Source organism: Solanum dulcamara, chromosome 2, assembly GCF_947179165.1.
Source record: "Solanum dulcamara chromosome 2, daSolDulc1.2, whole genome shotgun sequence".
NCBI lineage: Eukaryota > Viridiplantae > Streptophyta > Magnoliopsida > Solanales > Solanaceae > Solanum > Solanum dulcamara.
The window spans coordinates 53,323,458-53,343,739 of record NC_077238.1 but is presented as its reverse complement, the minus strand read 5'-3'; the positions used below and the strand labels follow the sequence as shown (position 1 = coordinate 53,343,739).

The window sequence follows — 20,282 nt, the reverse complement described above, 5'->3', positions numbered from 1 at the left end:
CATGAAAAAGTTTTAACCCATTGAGGTTTTTATGAGCAGTATCATGTTATACATAGTCCAATTTGACTATAGTCGACAGTTAAGTAAACGAGGGTCCAGGTCGGACCCCAATCGCGGCCCACGGGGTTGGGTCGTGACAGAAGTGGTATTAGAGCAGTTTGTCCTTGGAGTATCTACAGACCGTGTCTAGTAGAGTCTTGTTTATCAGTGTGTTGTGCACCACATCTATAAATAGGAGGCTACAGGACATTTAAGATGTTACCTTTCTTTCATATCTAAGATTGTGCGATAGAACCGAGTCATAGGGAATGAAATTCCTTATACTAACTTGTGATTTCAGCAGAAGGACAACATCAAAAGTAGAAAGTGACTAACGATATTAGAAGTCACAAAGCACGCAGGTAAGCAAAGGCACGAATAATAGGTGCCAGGTAAGGTATTGAATTATGGTTGACATGTAAAGTTGAAAATTGAAAGGAAAAGTAGATGGAAAGTCTAAATAGGTGCAGTTCGAGTTGGACATACGAGGTAAGTCTATCATTTTATACTATTGTTGATATTGGGCTCCCTGTGAGGCTGCGATAGGACGTGATATGATATGTATATATGTATCTTTATGCGTATTACCCCTGTGAGGCATTGTTTGCATTTTTTGTGTGCAGGTGTTGAGATAGTAAGAAATACAGAAGAAACTCTGCCTAAATTTTCCTTGAAATAAAAGGAAAATGATTTAGGAAAGACTGGTAGTTCTGGATAGAATGATATATTAAGGATAAGACTAACTAAGAATGGTAAGTAACCCACAGTAAGAATCGTGAAAAAGGTTAAGAAGTGTTATACTATGGGTAGAATGCGAACAGGATATGATGTGAATATAATAAGGATAGTTATGAAAATGAGTAAAGCCTTGTGAGGAAGTGGCTAAAGATAGGATGTGGTCCGTATAATAAGAATATAAGGGTAACTTGGGCGGTGCAGCTTGGCCTACTGGATCGGCTACTGGGTCATCGTCTTCTTCGATAGATATGCGCCCTATGGGGGAGGGTGCGATCATACCAGTACTAACGTACCGGATCCCATCAGAACTCTGAAGTTAAGCGTGCTTGGGCAAGAATAATATTGGGACGGGTGACCCCTCTAGGAAGCCTTGTGTGGCTGTGATATGAGATGATGTACATGTATATATACACGTTGGCCGTACATGGCATTATTGATATAAAGAAGTATTGTGGATACGTAACTCCACCGTGAAAGATGATAAGACCCTTGAGATAGGGGATGTAGCTTTGCAAAACAACTAGCGCATTGTGAATTCATTAAAAGGACAAGTGATACCCACTGGGATAAGGCTAGGACTATGACAAAGCTTGGGACACCGAGCATCGGAAGGTAAGTACTGCCTATTTGAGAATTGGAAATGACTATAAGCCCTAGCTAGTTGTTGATCAAAATAAATGGAAAGTGGCTTCGAATAAATTGCTACGTGACTCGAGTACCTATAATTAGACTGGATTAGCACCTCATGATTGTGTTAAGTTGTCGTACCTAGGCAACCAAAGGTATGGAAGATATAAAGGAAGGCATAGCTATGGTGCAGTATATCAAATGTGTTGGAAAAAAATCATACGTATTAGAAAATTGGAAATAAGGGCGTCAGGTAGAACACAATAGAAAGTGACATGGGTACACCCTAAAGGGGGGAAGTGGCTTCAAGTGAGATCCCATACTGGCACGAGTTAATAAGATCTAAAGGCCAGCAATAAATGGATAGAAGCCATGATACCAGAGACAGTGCGGAGAATTAATAGTAAGGACTTGAATAGTATGACATCAAAGAATAGGTGCATACAAAGGGGGTAAATACAACAAGAGAATTACAATGAGAACTTAAACATACTGTAAGGAATAGCCAGGCTATACTCGAATGAAGGTAAGATGTTGGTAACAAAGTTAGAGCCCGTTTGGATGGGCTTAAAAAAGTAACTTTTATGTATAAAGTGCTTTTAGAATTTTGAAGTGCTGAAAGATATTTTTATAAATAAGCAGTTGAGTATTTGGATAAAAGTGCTTATGATGTGAATTTTAGGGTTAAAAGAATAAAAAAAGGTAGTTTGAGAATTTAGTTAAAATATAAAGGATATAAAAGTAATTTCCATGGTCAAAGAAAATGACTTTAAGCACTTTGGAAAAAAAAGTTAGGAATCCTAACTTTTCATTTCTGACTGACTTTAAGAACTTTATGGCTTAAAGTAAGCATTAGGCAAACACGTCCAAAAGCTAAAAAGGGACTTTAAGTTGGTTTTGACCAACTTAAAGCCAATCCAAACGGGCTCTTATTGACTACTAATATTGTGGTGTACAAGCAGCAAAATAAGGAAAGGATGAGAGATCTCTCCTATACTAGAATATGAGGAAACTCAAGGGTAAGTAGAGGAAGGAAGTAAGAAATGATACAAGTTTATGTACAGACTAGTATGATGATGCTATAGCATCTTTCAGGCTATTTTAAGCTCCTACACATGTTCGTGTAAAGGGTGCAATATGATATGTGGTAAAGAAACTGGAAAGAAGTAATAGAAAAGATATATCACATGTTCCCTATGCCTATAAGTAATCCTAACCTTTGGAACTCTGATATTGATTGCTCGATGAAAGTATATGTGATAGCAACGGGATAGAGTACCTCTCCATATAATCGGTTTAAGGTCTGGATGAAGGTTTTGGTTTACATTCGAGGACGAATGTTCTAAAGGGGGGAAGGATGTTATACCCCATACCTTTATGCTTTGGAACGTCTTCTTAAGCTTCTTGAAAGATGTCCCGTGACCCATATTATCTATAACATGATTAAATAACTCTAAGAAAGGGAGGACGTGACGCCCCTTGAGAGTGAAGGTCGGAAATAGGTCTATAAGGATTTGAAATGAATTGGAGGCCGAGAAATAAGTCGTAGGACTCGACTTACTTACGTAAGCTACCAACTTGGATGACTTACATAACTAAGCCACTGGAGTACATGTTGATCTGACGTGGCAAGGATTACATGGGCTCCTAAAGTAAGACGAGATTACGAATCCACGGAAGAGGCGGAAGGAGGCGTAGCACCAACTCGGAAGAAAGCAGGTGATGCACCTACTTTGACTAAGTAGGTGATGCACCTACTTATACCAAGTAGGTGACACACCTACTTGAGGTGGGTCCCACACCGCCATATGGCAGCCTTTGAGGCTAGGTATGGATTTGTGGCCCAATAAGGGCTTGACATGTGTCACCCTTAGGGGCTGACACGTGGCACTTCCTAAGGAACCATATATATGTATGCTAATGACTCTTAAGTCATTATTTATCCAAAATCATCCCAAAACATAGAGAGAAAAATGTGGAGAAAAAGAAGGGAAGGAGGCAGCCATGGTTTAAAAGAATTAAAGGTGAGTTCTTCACTTCTCCACCGTCAATTAGTTATCTATGATGTTTCTCAACTACATGGAGGTGTATATGTGTATATTACGATGCCTACGGAACCATATTTTCAGTTCTACACTTGGAAAACTAAGAGAAGCTTAAAGAGAAAACGCTAGGGAACAGACCCATTTTTTAATTAAACTATTGTTACTAAAACGAGTATAACTCCTTGTGTAAGGCATCGTTTTAAGTGATTCAAGATGTTTTCCAAATATATTTCATAAGTAAATAACTTTCATTTATACTCTACAACCCAGTTTTGCTCTTCCCTTCTGGTAAAATGGTGGTGAAGCATGGGGGAGCTGCTGCCCCGATTGTGTTTTGGAAATCCTACACAGACAGCTGTGAGTATTTTGGTCATATATTTTCGTACAAAATTGTTGTAGGGATAATTCAAAATTGTTTTCTAACTTGATACACATGTCTAAAACTTTCATTGAGGCCACAAATCCTGTTTCACTCAATTACCCCTCCGAAACTAAGCGACAACATAAGACAGTGGGTTGTCCAGATTTCATGTTTTGGATAGTTTTGGCGAGTTTGACAAGTTTAACGTAAGGTAAGGCCTTTTATTTTAAATTGGAGTTTATGGTGTTGTTATAGAGGGTATTATACGTTGTGTAAGTGGCTGGAAATGTGAAAATACGATAAATATGTTTGACGCCCAAAATAAACTAAATTGGAGTCGCTATAAGTGAATTGTCGTCGAAATAAAGTGTCGTCCTTGTAAATTGTTGCTGCAGGGGTGTAATGTATTGTTGCAGTGCCTAAATGTGTTCTAAAAGATGTGTGGATGCTGCTGGTTTCAGCCACACGACCCCTCGTTGCGTATAATGAAAGGCGTTACAAAATAAAGGCTAGACGCCCTATTGTCCTACCATATTTTTGAATAAGTCGTTTGGAGTTTATGTTGTATATTGTTGGTGTGAATTGCTGCATGTTGTTGTGGTTGGTTGGATGTAGGTCTTAGGTACCTAATTGGAAATTTGGATAGGGCACATTATAGGGGAGGTGCTGCCCAATTTTCGTCGACGCCTTAGCGAATAACAGAATTAGTCGGGGAAACGACTAAGGAAATAGATTCCATTAATACTAAGATGTAACCTAGGGTGCTGGAAAGTAAAAGGGGTTGATATTCATAATACTTTCATGTTGAATAGGTTCAAAGGATGGTGAGGCAAGCAGGAAAGGGAATAATTCAGAAAAGGTATGTGAAGCTTTGTTTTGGCGCATTTTTGGAATAAGTATGTAAAGCTATTCCTTCTTTTGGCATGTTTTGGTATAAATATGTAGATCCTATCTGTTCTTTCTTTTAGGCATGTGTTAGATCTAAGTGACAAGTGATATTTGTATGAAGCTTGGGGTAACTCTATTCATGAGCTTTGAACATGATTCATGATTCATAATTCGTGTTCACAATTGAATGTTAAGACTCTTAAAGTAGTTAAGCTTCCATTCCTCAAGTATTCTATATACTGAGAAGTAGTGTATGTAAAGTTATTCCTCCTTTCCTTTGGCATGACTTAGATGTAAGTATTATGTATATGAAGTTTGAAGTTATTCCACTCTTAAAACTCTGAGGGTGAGTTAAGACTCTTGTTCACTTCCTACTGATTAGAACTCCTGTAACAAGTTGAGTCATTACTTTTCAAGTCTTCCATGTGATAGGAAGTGGTGTATATAAATCTTGTCTTTTCCTGCTTCGAGAAAGACTAGACTAAAGGTTCTATAGGACATGGATTTGGATATAGCCCAATTTATAGATTCTGGATGTAACTCATGACTTATACCCACTTTTGAATGATAAGGACCTTGAAGTAGTTGAACTACGACCCTTAAGACTCCTATAGGTTGAATATTATTGGGATGTGTAAGCTCGTATATCTAGGGGCTCTTAAACATGCTTTAGGATGATATATGTGGGATGCTTGATATTTTACTGAGTTTTACATACACATATATGCATTATGATATATATGGATCGGGCCGAACGTACCTTGGCACATTTTGCTATGTAAGGATCGGGTCGTACATTCCACGACAAATTATGCATTATACGGATTAGGCCGTCGTACCTCGGCAATATTATGCATTATATGGATCGGGCCGTCATACCTCGACATTATTATGCATTATATGAATTGGGCCATCGTACCTCGGCATTGTTATATGATATACGGATCGGGCCGTCATTCCTCGGCATTATTATATGATATATGGATCGGGTCGTCGTTCCTTGGCATGTACTTTCTATATACATAGATCGGGCTATACATCCCACAGCGTTAATGGAATATATATACCTAGCGTGATAGTTGATGTGTTTGTAACACTGAGTCCCCGCGCGGTCCAGATACGGTATGTGATAATGGTATACATGACTTTATTTTGTGAGGTGCAGCCAAAGTACCCTATTAAATTTTATACTGGTTTCCTGCATCCCTAGTTCAGTTGTTATCTCAGTTATGTTGTGCTTATATACTCAGTACATATATCGTATTAACCCCCCTTTCTTTAGGGGGCTGCGTTTCATGCCCGCAGGTACAGATGTTCATTTCGGAGATCCGCCAGCTTAGGATTTCCGCTCAGCTATGTTGGAAGTGCTTCACTGTTTCAGAGCCTAGCGTTTGAGTACTGCTCCTGCGATGTATATATTCATTTATGCAGGGGTACGGCGGGGGCCTATTCTTAGAGGTCTGTAGACATATGTGTGTGGGTTTTTTAGGAGTTTATTTTGGTTATGCCTATGCGATATGTTGTAAAAGCTATTATGTTGTGGCAGCCTTCTCGGTTGGCTTTCCCCTTTCATGACATGATGCAAATGAAAGAGGCCACACGTGTATGAATATTTTATCACCTACTTGGTTCATGTGTTTGGTTCCTATATCTAGGAGGCTATATGAACATGAAAAAGTTTTAACCCATTAAGGTTTTTGTGAGCAGTATCACGTTATACATAGTCCAATTTAACTGTAGTCGACAGTTACGTAAACGGGGGTCCAGGTCGGACCCCAGTCGTGGCCCACGGGGTTGGTTCGTGACACAAGTATTTTTGTCTCAGAAGTAAGACTAAAACATAGTAAGAGTTGAGGTATCCACCGGGATACCGTAACAGCTTCCTCAACAACTTCAGTTGATAAGCCTCAAATACGAAAGGAGTATGGAGGAATCACAAGGTTTTGGGATCACAATCTACATAAGTGTAGAAGCAAAGAGTGAGTACCAAACAACACGGTACTCCGCAAGTGAACTACTAAACAAAAAGTACAGATATATAGAATACGAGTACTTCTGTCACACCAATGGAATCTCCACAACTACAACCAACATACAAATCATCTCAACCTAACAGTTCATAATTCACGTAGTACGTAAGTCAATAGAAACTCTTCAACATCACATATAAGCCATATCAATATCAAGTAAATCAATCACAAGGACATCAAAGGAGTATTCACAAGTTAACAAATCACAAATAAAGTGCAATACAATGCAATGAGATGTCAAGTAGGGTGATGCATGTTTGTCTAATGATACGCATCAGCTGAGACTCAAACCAGAACCCATAGTGGACGTACAAGGTCCATGTATCAGCCAAAACCATTTCTCATCTGCATAATCATCAATCGCCGGAATTATTTTCCATAAACAAAATCATCAATAGGATCTCATCAGAGTGTTCCCAAACCAATGAAAATATGAATGTTCACACAACTAATGAGAATATGATGATGTCCTTAGCAACACACAATTCATATGAACATAATCACGACACATTTCACTAATGAGTCAATATCATTATTCGCATGAAACACATCAATATAAGTCATCAAGTTGCCTTTTTATTACATTTTTATCATCTTTAGGATCATCCAATATATAAAAGATAAACCCATAACTGATTCTCATTACTCCCCAACACACAAAACAAGAAGCACAAGATTCTACATGCTTAATAAAGGCCTAAAATTTCACTTTCCTCAATTCAAGTACACAATTACTCAAAGACTTGGGTCTTCCCTCATCGTCGAGTCTTCGAATCAACAAAATCTATTCAAATATGAATTCACAATAAGAATACGTGTAAAAGAACAGTCAAATCATTAATTTTAAAGATTGGATCCGAAATGACCCAAAAATTTGTTCCCGAGAAAGTGAGGGTAGATATGAAAATTTATATAAATTCACGTTTCTCACCAAATTTGGAACTCAATAGTGAAAATCCCATTGAAAACCGAATTGAATCAGTCATTAAATAACCATTTATCAAAAGAATTGAGTTCTTGAAAAACCCCCAACATTGAAGTTGAAATCACCATTTTAATGTTAAAATTGATAAATAAACATTAGAAAATGAAGCTTTAGGGCCAAAAACACTTACCCAATCACTTAATCTCAAAAATCCACTTTAAAATTGCCTCTATCGAGCTCCCAAAGTTCAAAAATGGAAAATAGGGAAGAAATTCCCACTTTTGGGAATATTTTGTTTGCCTAGGAATTATACTTCGCAATCGTGGAACCCCTCCTCGCGATCACGAAAAGGAAAGTTCAGTCAACTCATTAATTGACTTTTGCAATCGCGGTCAAACTCATGCAATCGCAAGGACCCAGAAAATTACACTACGCGATTGTGACTTGCCTTCACGTGATCGTGAATCACACGAGAAGACAATTACACGATCCCGATAGGAACTAGCTCGTTTGCGATGAACAAAGCAATGGTACTAGACATCAGTACACAACAACTTCAGATCACCAAGATTCCACCAAACAGAGTTTAGGGATTCATTCGTAATCTCGTACGCACAAATTATATATGCTACCCTACTAAATTCTACATTCCGAATTTAATGGAATCGCCGGAACACGAATTCATGGTCTCCTTGACCCAAACTCCGTTTAGTCGCAGTTAAACGCTAAAAATCCCAACTCGCACTCCAGGCCTCTGAAAAATCGACCAAGACCTCACCTAATGCAATGAAATCATTAGAAATCCATTCCGAGCATTCGAACTCCAGACGTTGACCAAAGTCAATTCTTGACCTAAAATTCCATAAACTTTCAACTTAGGATTTCATGTCCAAGAAATAATTTCAAATTTGAAAATGACAACTCTCCTATACCAAATTCTATTTCTGGAGCTAATGGAACCGATAGAATTCCATTCTGATTCTATTAGCTCTTATTGGAATCAAAAATTACTTTTAAACAACTTAAACCTTTAAAAACTAAAAATTCAAAAATTATAATTTTTCAAAGAATTTCCAAACTAACTTCGTGATTGATCAAATACGACTTGTGGCAACTATCAAGTGGGGTAAAATAGTAACTTTTTTCAAAAAATTCGAAATGACCTTTTGGGTTATTACAGGTTGCCTTCCCTTCATCTCTCCAAGCGATCTTTAAGGCATGTAACCCCTTCTTTGCTATCAAAACAAGCTCAAGAATCTGTAGCTTCATCAACAATCCTTACCATCCTTCAATATCTCTTAGCTTGGCTTCATGTGAATGGTCTTGAGGCAATCCAGATTGCATCACAGTAACTAGTCAGAAAAGTAACAAGAATGTTCTATCAACTAATTTCTATAGATTAAGTAAGAGGTTAAACAAACTTTAATAATTTACCAAATTTAGATACGACTAAATTCATCCCCATTTTATTATGAGATAATTACACTGGAGTACAGCCCATAAAGTTAGATTTCATGAATTTGTCAAATTTTTCAATGATTATTTGAATTATCCTAATTACATGACAACTCTAAATTATATGGTTATATCTATTGAGTTATGGGTATTTTTTTTTGTTGTTGAAGCAAAACTGAAAGAATTTTTCTGCGGTTTTTTCTTCTACAGGTTAATTTATGCACACAACTTTTTTCTATAAATTAATGTTATTCCTATCACTGGACAAACTACTAGAAAGATCTATCAGACTAACCTAACTATATTTAAACTTTGATATATTATAAGTAAAATTTAGTGTCAGACATTGTTGAAGCTCGAAATTTCAATGTTTGAAAATCGAATTTCCGCAAATAAGCTTCATTTTAAGTAGTGTTGTTGCGAAAGATATGTTATCTATTGAAGAGTCTAAATATGAAATTTTGGGTGATTTGATATAGCTTTTGACATATTTTTGGATGACTTTGGTGTTTGAATTCAAAGAAGAAGATGTACTCGTTATCGTATAATATAGATAGTCTTTGTATATGAGTAAATAAACACCTCTTATAATTGTGTATAACGTTGGATATTGGGTGTATAATATTGTATATCATGCTTTTAAATATTGTTGTAAAAAAATTAAAGTTTTATATACTATTGTATACCGAGGGTCGAGAGATAATATTGAATATAGAATTTTTTAAACACTATTATAAGAATATAATGAAATAGTGTAAAAAAGATCACCTGAAATATGATTTTGTGGAAACTATAATGACAAAAATACTTTTTTCTCCAAAATATATTATTATATTTTGCATTAAAATTTGCAATAGAAATTTTGAACGTATTTTTGCAGTATAAATTAGTTAATTGTGTTTTTTTGAAAATATCCTTTTTATTATGAGGTGCCTAACAATATGCAAACAGTAGGTTAAGATGTTATCCAGACATATTAAATGACTCAAGTCGAAACCGACTTGGAATTAAATAATTATGGGAGCTGGGTTTAAAATGCTCTTAAATTTTTTGAAATGATTAAAAATATTCTTTATTTATGGTCTGGTCCAGAAATATCTTTGTTGTTGATAGTTTGGTATAAAAATATCCTTATTATTATAAAATGGGTCAAAAATGTTCTTTTCCGAATAAAAATATTTTTTGTCTAAAAAAAATGTAGGTTTTTATAAAAATATTACTTTTAAGGAACTCTATTCTTTTTTTATTTTTTTAAACCACTTTAAGTAATAAAAATGTAGAAAATTATTTTATTCTTCATAATCTCATTTTATCAATTACAAAAAGTAATTTCATGTACCCTAAGTTTTAACGGATAATATATGCCATATATATAAAATCATAATAAATCCTTCATTAATTTGTATTCAAATAATGATAAAAAATAATTATAATAAAATAAGAAGTATTTTTAATTTTTAATTTTATACTAATTGAAATAGAATAAATATTTATTAATAAAATAAATATTATTAGGAAAAATATTTGTTCAAAAAGAAAATAAATAATATATTTATTTGAAAAAGGGACATTTTTGACCCATTAGGAAACAATAAGGGTATTTTTGCACCAAAGAATTAATGACAAGGGTATTTTGGACCATATTGTAAACGTAAGACATTTTTATTGATTTAAAATAGTTTAAGGACATTTTTATTCTTTTCCCAATAATTATTTATTATTCTTTTTGTTATATATTAAGTGGTGTTTTTTTTTTTGACTCGAAATAAGTATGTGTATTTCTCCTTATTATGAAGGTATAACTTGTCTTCTTTCTAATTTATTTTTATTTAGATAAATAGATCTTTCTGTAACCAGAAAACGATATTAAGTAGGTACTCTCTCCATTCTACATTACTTGTCTACTTTTTTACCCACTCTTAAAAATCATAAATAAAATAAGAAAAGTACTTTTACCAATTAACCCTTTAATTCTTTTGGATACATTTTATTTATGTTGCTTATGAATCAATATCTAGATTAATGATGGAAGAAATTTTACAATATTTATACTTATAAAAGAGTTAATTTTAAGGGGAAAATAATTGAATTTGTAAATGGACAAGTAATTTAGGACAAATATTTTTAGTAACGTGAATAGATAATATGAGACAGAGGGAGTATTATTTAACTAAGAACAAGTACAAATAATTCCTATTTTGTAGAATTGCGTAGATTTCTTAACAACTTGTTTAGATGGCTGTTACATATTGTATTGTATTATATTGTGTTGTGTTGTTAGTTTAAATAAAATGTTTATTTTTATCGTTACTTAAAATTTATTGTATTGTTAAATTCATTATTAGACAACGATAAAAAGTCTTATTTTGTGTAACAATAGATTTAGTGTGATCATATTGTTATCTTTTTCACCCCATTTTGTCTTTACTTATTATTAAATAATTCTATTTCATTCTTTACCCTATTTTTTCATAGTAGTTTTATCATGTATCTAACTTTTCTTATAGGTTTATCCTTCGAATTGTTGATCTGTGACATTATAAAATGATAAAAATGATATAATCTATCTAAATATTGTATTAATTAAAACAATTCAATATGATACAATACTATATAAAAAGATACATTATTAAACATTACATAATAATCATCTAAACAAAGTGTAAGGGTGTGCTCAAATTTAAAACATCACTTATATAATGTATTGGAGGGAGTAGTGCATGCTATGCATTGATTTGACTTGTTATTCGGTATTTGATATTTATATTGAAGTTCAAGTAATTTGAATTCACATGTTGCAGAACCTTTTTCTGAGAGCAGCAATAGCGCTAGTTATAATATTCTGTTTATATTCATACTCAAATTTAAAATTATTGATTAAAGGTAATTTTTTTTTGTAACTATCTCACAATAATTGATGAGAATAGTGATGAATGAAGACGAAACATAAGCGTGGTACTGGTCTACAGGAATATAATTAAGGTGGAGCCTCAAGTTAATTATTTGGATATGATTGAAGGAGACATTAATGTCCATAAGTTCTCTACAATAATGTAACGTGCTTTACTGGGTTATCCACTCATGTCCCCAGACTTTATATCCAACTCCCTATCATTTATGTTGACATTTTTTTTTTTTTTGTTCATTTCCTTTTCCCCAAAGCAAACCCCACCCATGAAATTGTTTTCAGCTTCTTATTCCGTACTACTAGATTACATTAACTTCTCAGCTTTGGATTATCTTCTCGACGTCTCTTAAATAAGGGAATACAGTAAGCAAGCATTATAGGGTTAGTATTGTCATTAATTTCCTTAATAATGTCATTAATCTCAGTCTCTATAAAATTGAGCAATGCATGCTAACTTTTATTCTATTCTTACATTTTTACTCATCTATTATTTTTAAAATAGATTTTTTATTTTTACATATTATTTTTACTATTTTAATTTTTTTTTCATATTTTACTTTTAATATTTATTATTTATTTCACAAATTATTATTCAAGATTTAATACTACTCCCATACTAAGGGTCGTTTGATAGAGAGTATTAGAAAAAATAATGCATGCATTAGTGCTGGTACCTTGTTTTAATATAAATTTTAATATGTGTACAACTAATGTTTGTATTAGTTATACACTCTATTGTGTATTAAGGAGTGTATTATTAATACATAAAAATCCATCGTATTTGTAGTGCATGAGAATTTCATGCATGCATTAGCATAGTTAAAGACCCATTTGCCCCTCAAAATCTTTTCCACATCTTTTTCACCATGTTTGTGGAGATTATCTTTCTAAATAAATATATTTTTTTAAAAAAATTATGCAAAACATGCTATTTTTAATGCACCAAACAAAAAATGCATAAGAAATAATACAACCATTATTAATGCAAGCATTACTAATACATTCTAATAGTAAGTAGTTGACCCCCTCTTTTACGTCCCTATGTTCCCCCCATGTGGCGACATGGGGGCGAAAAAAGGAAAGAGAGGCTTTCTTGTTGCGTGAAAGTGCTTGAGCGACCGTCGGGAAAGATTTTTAGCGGGGAAGGCAGCCGAGTCGTCCGATTCCATCATCTATGATTGAGTTTCGAAAACTTCTGGATAGGTATCCTACATCTGAACCGAATTCTTTCTGGTTAAAGAATCTCTTTCTAGTTGCTCTAGAACAATTAGGAGATTCTCTAGAAGAAATACAGGGTTCTACTTCTGGCGGCTCTCTTTCTCATTCTCTTTCCACCACTAGTTAGAAATAGACTAGAGCATTCCCTGGAACAGGCCGTAGAGAGGTATTCAACAAGCTATAAGAAAATACTTTCCAGAAAAAACAAAAAACAAAAAAATTTCTTTTTCTGGCTACGACTCAAAAGTGGTTGGCTGATTAGTGAGGTCTTAAAAACGTCATAGAATTCATGATTGTTCTTGTACACCCTATCAAAAGACCCCTAAGTGAATTGTTGAGATATGCACATCCCTTATTAAAAATATTTAGGATATAAATAAAATATTAATTTCAACTATTAACCTTTTGATTATTTCCAAACTATTCTCCTATAAAATATTAATTAATTTAGAACCTCATTTAAATAAAGGTGATCAACATGAAAAAAAGTCTCAACAAATCTCTTGAACTCTGAACAATTCACTTATTTTGGACAATAAAAAATGTATCAACAATTCACTTAACATGAACTAGAGGGAGTACTAAACATCCTTTAATATAGGTATTATAAAATATTCATATCAATCATTAATTCTTACGAGACGTGCAAAGTATAAAATGGACAAGTAAAAATCAAAGGAGAGAATTATTTTCTACTCCGTCTATTCACTTTTATTTGTTCACTATTTAAAAAAATAGATTTTCGCTGTTACTTGTCACTTCTAATATATCAAGAAAAGATAATAATTTTTACGTGGAGTGCAAAGTCTAAAATGCACAAGTAAAAATGAAAGGAGAGAATTATTTTCTACTCCCTCTATTCACTTTTATTTATTCACTATTTAAAAAATAAATTTTTATTGTTACTTGTCATTTCTAATATATCGAGAAAATACAATATTATTTGTCATTATTTACCCTTATCATTAATTAACTATTCTCAAATTATTTTTTAAGACTTAATACTGAATATCAATTAATAGGAAAAGACATAAATAATCATAACAATCATTATTTTTTTAGTGTGTGAGTGAAATTCAAATGTGACAAATAAAAATAAACGTAGGAAGCTTATGCAGAATAAAGTCAAATAGATTTAACATAAGTGGTGATGGTAATTTTAGAGAAAAATGATGTCTCAACAAATTGATAAAGAAAATGAATAATTCAGATTTTTTATATGCAAAAATAAAGATATTTATAAAGTGATTATAAAATTAAAAATATTATAAGTGACATACAAAATTAATTCTCTCATAATTTTATCAATCTTTTACTTTTTTAATGCTTGCATTTAGAGGTATTTACGATTTAGATAAAAATGGATGCCAACCAAAAAATTGAATTCTCTCATAATTTTATCAATCTACTATTTTTTAATGCTTGCATTTAGAGGTATTTCAAGATTCAGATAAAAATCGGTGCCAACCAAAAAATTGAATCAAATTAATTAATTAAATAAATTTTTATTTAATATAATTTTTACATTTTTAACAACTAATAATATTTGGTTGGTTTTGATTTTGACTTTATTCAGAAAAAAAAACAATAAACAAATTATCTGATAGAATTGATAATTATATATATATATATATAAAACCAAGTAGGTGCAGGATGTTGTTTTTGACATGTTCATCAACCTCTCCAAAGTAGAATTGACTCTTAGCTAAATTTTCCTTCAAACCTAAGGCCTCATAAAACATATTGAATCTATTATTGAGTAGTTGCATAGACTGCACATCTCCTCTACCAAACATCAATAGGTCATCTGCAAAATAAAAATGGATAATTCTCAATATTTGGTATCTAGTGTGAAAGTTGAAATTAGGATTATCTTTAAGATCAGATAAGCATCTATGCAGATACTCCATTATCAGAGAAAAATATATGGGGAGACATGGTCTCCATGCCTTAACCCTTTCTTCGCCTTCATAGTGCCAGTAAGGTGTCCATTGATCAGAAAAGTATAGCTGACTGTTTGAATACATAACATGATCCACGAAACCATTTTACAAGAAAAATCCAGTGATCTCACCGTTTGGCCGATGAAAGGCCAATCCACAAAATCATATGCTTTTTGTAAGTCGACCTTAATCATGAATCTTGGTGAGATGTGTTTTCTAGTATATCCTTTTACTAGTTCATGACTGAGTAAGATATTATTTGAAATGAGCCTTCCTATAATAAAAGATGATTGAATTGTCCCACAATACCATCAAGGACCCCTTTAATTCTAGCTGAAATAATCTTAGATATAATTTTACAAATAGTGGTACAATAAGCTATTGGCCTGAAATCTTTCACTCTTTTTGGATGTGATTTTTTAGGAACAAGTGTCACTACAGTGTTGTTGACAGATTTGAGTAATTTGTTATTTTGAAAAACAAATCCAGTACTGCATGTTAGAGGTCCCTATAAATAATTTTCCAAGACTTTTTAAAGAAGTAGGAGTTAAAACCACCAATTCCTGGAGTTTTATTATCTTCAATGTCATATAAAGTTGTTTTGATCTCCTCCAAAGTTACCATAACACACATTTCTCTTTTTTTTGCAAAATGATTATAGGTCCAATCCTCATGATGGGTAGGTTAATAGAAGGGATTCATATAGTTGCAGATCCTAAGAGCCCTTTATAGAACGAACATATTTCATCCTCAATATTCATGTTTGTATGCAATATTTCTCCTATCACATGCATTGAGTACAAAGATATTATTAGTGCTTTCCCTTACCTTCATCAACCAGGGTATTCAGAAATCTAAATGGTCTTCTTTGATAGGAGATATGTTGGGTAATTTCAAGTTGAGTAGGGGAATGGTTAGAGAAGTGGTTCTCTAGGAATTGAGCAGTAACTCTTACCATATTTTACCACCTAAAGGTCATTAACATAAGGCCCTGTCAATCTTGCTCCAAATGTGACCACTAGTACATGTGAAAACTTTGCCTATTTCTTTCATAATTGTGAGGATCAAAACACTCACACGTGTTTAAAATATTTAGTTTAAGAATCAGTGATAGGTTTCCCTCTGTCACGATCCGGCCTAGGTCCTATTCGTAACACGGCGATAAAAAATTCAAAGGACTCCAACCAAGCCTCTTGTACATATTATAAGCATGCACAAGGTAAAATAAAAGCAGAAACATCATAAGAGAGTCTAAAACACGAATAATAAATTATCATGACCCAACTCCATAGGCCATGACTGGGGTCTGACCTGGACCCCCATATACATAAATCTCAACTATAAGAACTATACACAAGAATCCATAGGGTGATAGAAAATTCTTCTGCATATAGCCTCTTTCATTTGCACCATGTCATGTAAGGGCCGATAAGGCTTCCTTAACATAATAACATTTATAATATGCCATATAGGCACAACTGAATCAAACTCGTAAACAACCCACCTACATATGTCTATAAATCTCTAAGAATATTAACAGTGACATATGGTGGGACAGGGCCCCGGCGTATCCCTGAATAAATAATTATATATATTATACGATCAGCACCAAAATCCAGGCTCTAAGATAGAGGAGCACTTCCGACAAAGCTGAGTGGGAGTCCTAAGCTGGCGGATCTCCAAAGTAAGTATCTCTACCTACGGACATGAAATGCAGCCCTCCCTTCCGAAGAAAGGGAGGTCAGTATGATATATGTACTGAGTTTGTAAAACATAACACATCATAGCTGAGACCACAACTGAAATAAGGATGCAGGGGACAGGTGTAACAATTAACAAATTAATGTACATACACCTTAGGACACATAGTCATATACATCATCATATGCTCTGCCCGGCTCTCAAAGGAACCCGGTATCATAACTATTTTATCATATTACCATATCACCATATCATCATCCCCTCTCATCATGTATATTATTTTATTAGGTCATCTTATATGGCATCATATCATCGTATACGGCATAATCTTATCATATATGTCATCATAGTATATCTAGTCTACTATAGGGCTTAGGGTCACAAGTGTATCCCTATATTTTCATATGCATGCCTACGTAAGTATCCGACCCTTTAGTGAGGGACTCAGTGAAAGAGTAGTGTACATAACGTACTGCACCCGACCCCTTTATGGGACTCGGTGCTATTATAACATAGTAAAATATACCGAGGAACGTTCGTCCCGATTCATAATTTAAAACAATGCCGAGGAACGTACGGTTTAATCCACATTTTTATCATATCATATATATATATATCCGTCCCGGGACTCGATGAATAACATCATCACATACGGCATCATCGTATGCTTCAACTTCATTGTATATGATATTTCATCATCGTATATTTTATACATACATGTACATAGTCAGCCCGGGACTCGCTGAAGGAGTAATAAAGCTGTGTACGATAATGTTCCCAGCCCATCGTGGGACTTGATAAAAGAAGGGTTATCGTATGCACTAGTAGAGTAGTGAGAAACCATATGCAATTAGGTCATCTCCTGAGACTCAATGAAATAGTCAAGTGAACCATCCCTTAAAGACCAGGGAAGTAATTCTCCGAGGTACCCTTTAGATGTTATTAGGGATTTCATCAATTAGGGCCTCAGAAACCACAAACGTATACCAAGATAATGCCACACAGTTTATGCAATCAAAGAAATAATTTATACAATCACACACATAGCTTATGCAATCAGAGATACAACTTATGCAATCAGAGACATTTATCCTCTCAAAGCCTTTCAGAATAGGAGCTTATATTTCCACTTACTATTCAACATATAGGTGGCTCGGGAGTAGTAATCTAACTACTTTAAGACCCTTAGTATTCATAAGTGACTACGAGTCACGAATTATATCTGGAACCTATAAATGGAATTACCTCTAAACTCATATCAGACATCATTTCACTTACCTTAAGCGATTTCAACTAAAGAAGGAGATAAGCCTTATATGTACTACTCTTCACCCTACAGAAGACTTGAAAGGCGATAAGTCCACTTAGTGCAGGAGTTCTAACATCAAGAAGTGAACAAGGGTCTTGACTCATACTCAGAGCTTTATGAATGGAATGACTCCCAAGTTTCGTATATATATAACTTAAGGCTAAGACAAGCCAAAAAAAAGAAAGGGTAAGCTTCACATACCTTTTGTGGATTAACTGTAATCCAGCTCGCCTCGTTACCTCCTCAACTTAATAACATGAGAGTAATACTGAGGTTAATGACCTTTTGCTTTCCGATTTCCAACTCTACAACCAAGTACCATAGGAATCATTTCCTTGTCCAATACCCTCGACTAGTTTGTTACTAGTTCCAAAGTTACCAAAAATCAGACAGCATCTCTCCTATAACTTCAATATTCCCGAGATTTCACTCCGCCAAAATGTCAACAACCATAAAAAAAACAACAACCAGCAGCATATATATAAATAACACACTTCAACATTATCCAATACAACTCCAAACAACTAGCTCAAAACTACGATACCAAAATAGAGGTTTTAACCTTTATTTCGTAAAACCTTTAACCTTACTAAATAGAGGGTCGTTTGGCTGAAACCAGAAGTATCCACACCCCTTTTATAACACTTTTCATACCTGCAGCACGCCATCCAACCAGTTGCAACCGCAGTACCACAATTGCAACACACTACTCGACTTTTATTTAACTACGACGACTTCAATTTAGTTTATTTCTAACATCAACTATCCTTATGCAATTTTTCCACTTACAAACTTATTTAAGACATGTAATATACCTTATAACATCATCATAAACTCCAATTTGAAAGGGAAAACCTTACCTTGCTTGAAACTCGTCAAACTCGCCAAAAGTTCCTTTAGTGCGACTAAAACTTGAGGCTGCTTGGTAACATTTTGGTGCTGCTCCAGACTATAAATTTACATTACTAACATCTTCATAACACCGTGTTATACCCTAGATAATTAATTTATGGAATAAAATTAGAGGCTTACCTTTCTTTCTCCTTGGCTGAACCTACTCTCTCTAGTTCTAGATTTTTCTTCTCTTCTTTCTTTCTCTAGAAGTCTCTTGAACTAGGAAGATAAATGAATTTCTTGTAGATAAGAATGATTCATAACATCTATATATATATATATATATATAGGCTACTTTAGGAGGGTAACACATGTCAACCTCTAAGTGGTGACACATGTCAAGCCCTAAGTGGTGACACATGTCAAGCCCTCATTAGGCTAACACATCCCTTCCTCCTATCATAGGTTGCCACATGGAAGGTGGGGTCCACCCCTTGATCCATCTGCTTCCACGTGGCACTCTCCCTTGCTGTAATGTGGCACTCTCCCTTACTGCCACATGTCACTCTCTTTTCCTCCTCGTGGGTTCATAATCTCATCTTACTTTATGAACCTATGTAATCCATTCTACGTAAGCTTGGTATGTACTCATATACCTTAATTATGTAAGGTTTCCTAGTTGGTAGCTTACGTAAGTAAGTTGAGTCCTACAAATCATTATTTAGTCTCCAACTTCTTTTGGATTCTTACAACGCTATCTCCAATCTTTCCTATCATGAGGTGTCACATTCTCCCTTCCTTAGAATTGTTTGATAGAGTTATGGGCTATACGACTCCCATGATAACTTCTAAGAAGCTTGAGAAGCTTTAAGAAACTTAAGAATCCTTTCAAAAACTTAAGAACCTTTCAAGATACTTAAGAAGCTTAAGAACCTTCCAAGGTACAAAAGTACGGGGTGTAACATCCTTCCCCCCTTTAGAAAATTCACCCTCAAATGTGAACCAAAACCCTCCACAAGATCTTATACCGACTATATAGAGAGTTTCTTTGTTCCATCATAATAACACATACTTTCACCGAGCAATCAATATCAGAGTTCCAAAGGTTGGGATTAACTGTAGACATAGAGAATAGTTACGGATACTTATACTTCATTTCCCTTTCATCTCCCCAAGTCATTTCTTCGTGACTCTTGTTTCGCCATAACACCTTGATGGAAGCTACGTCCTTAATTTATCACCCCCTGCTCCGCCGATCTAG

At 34.2% G+C, this 20,282-nt stretch overlaps 1 pseudogene; it reads left to right on the top strand.

The window, feature by feature from the left end:
* The first annotated feature begins 1,042 nt into the window (after positions 1-1,042).
* LOC129881297 (5S ribosomal RNA) lies at positions 1,043-1,161 on the top strand (annotated as a pseudogene).
* The last annotated feature ends 19,121 nt before the right edge of the window (positions 1,162-20,282 follow it).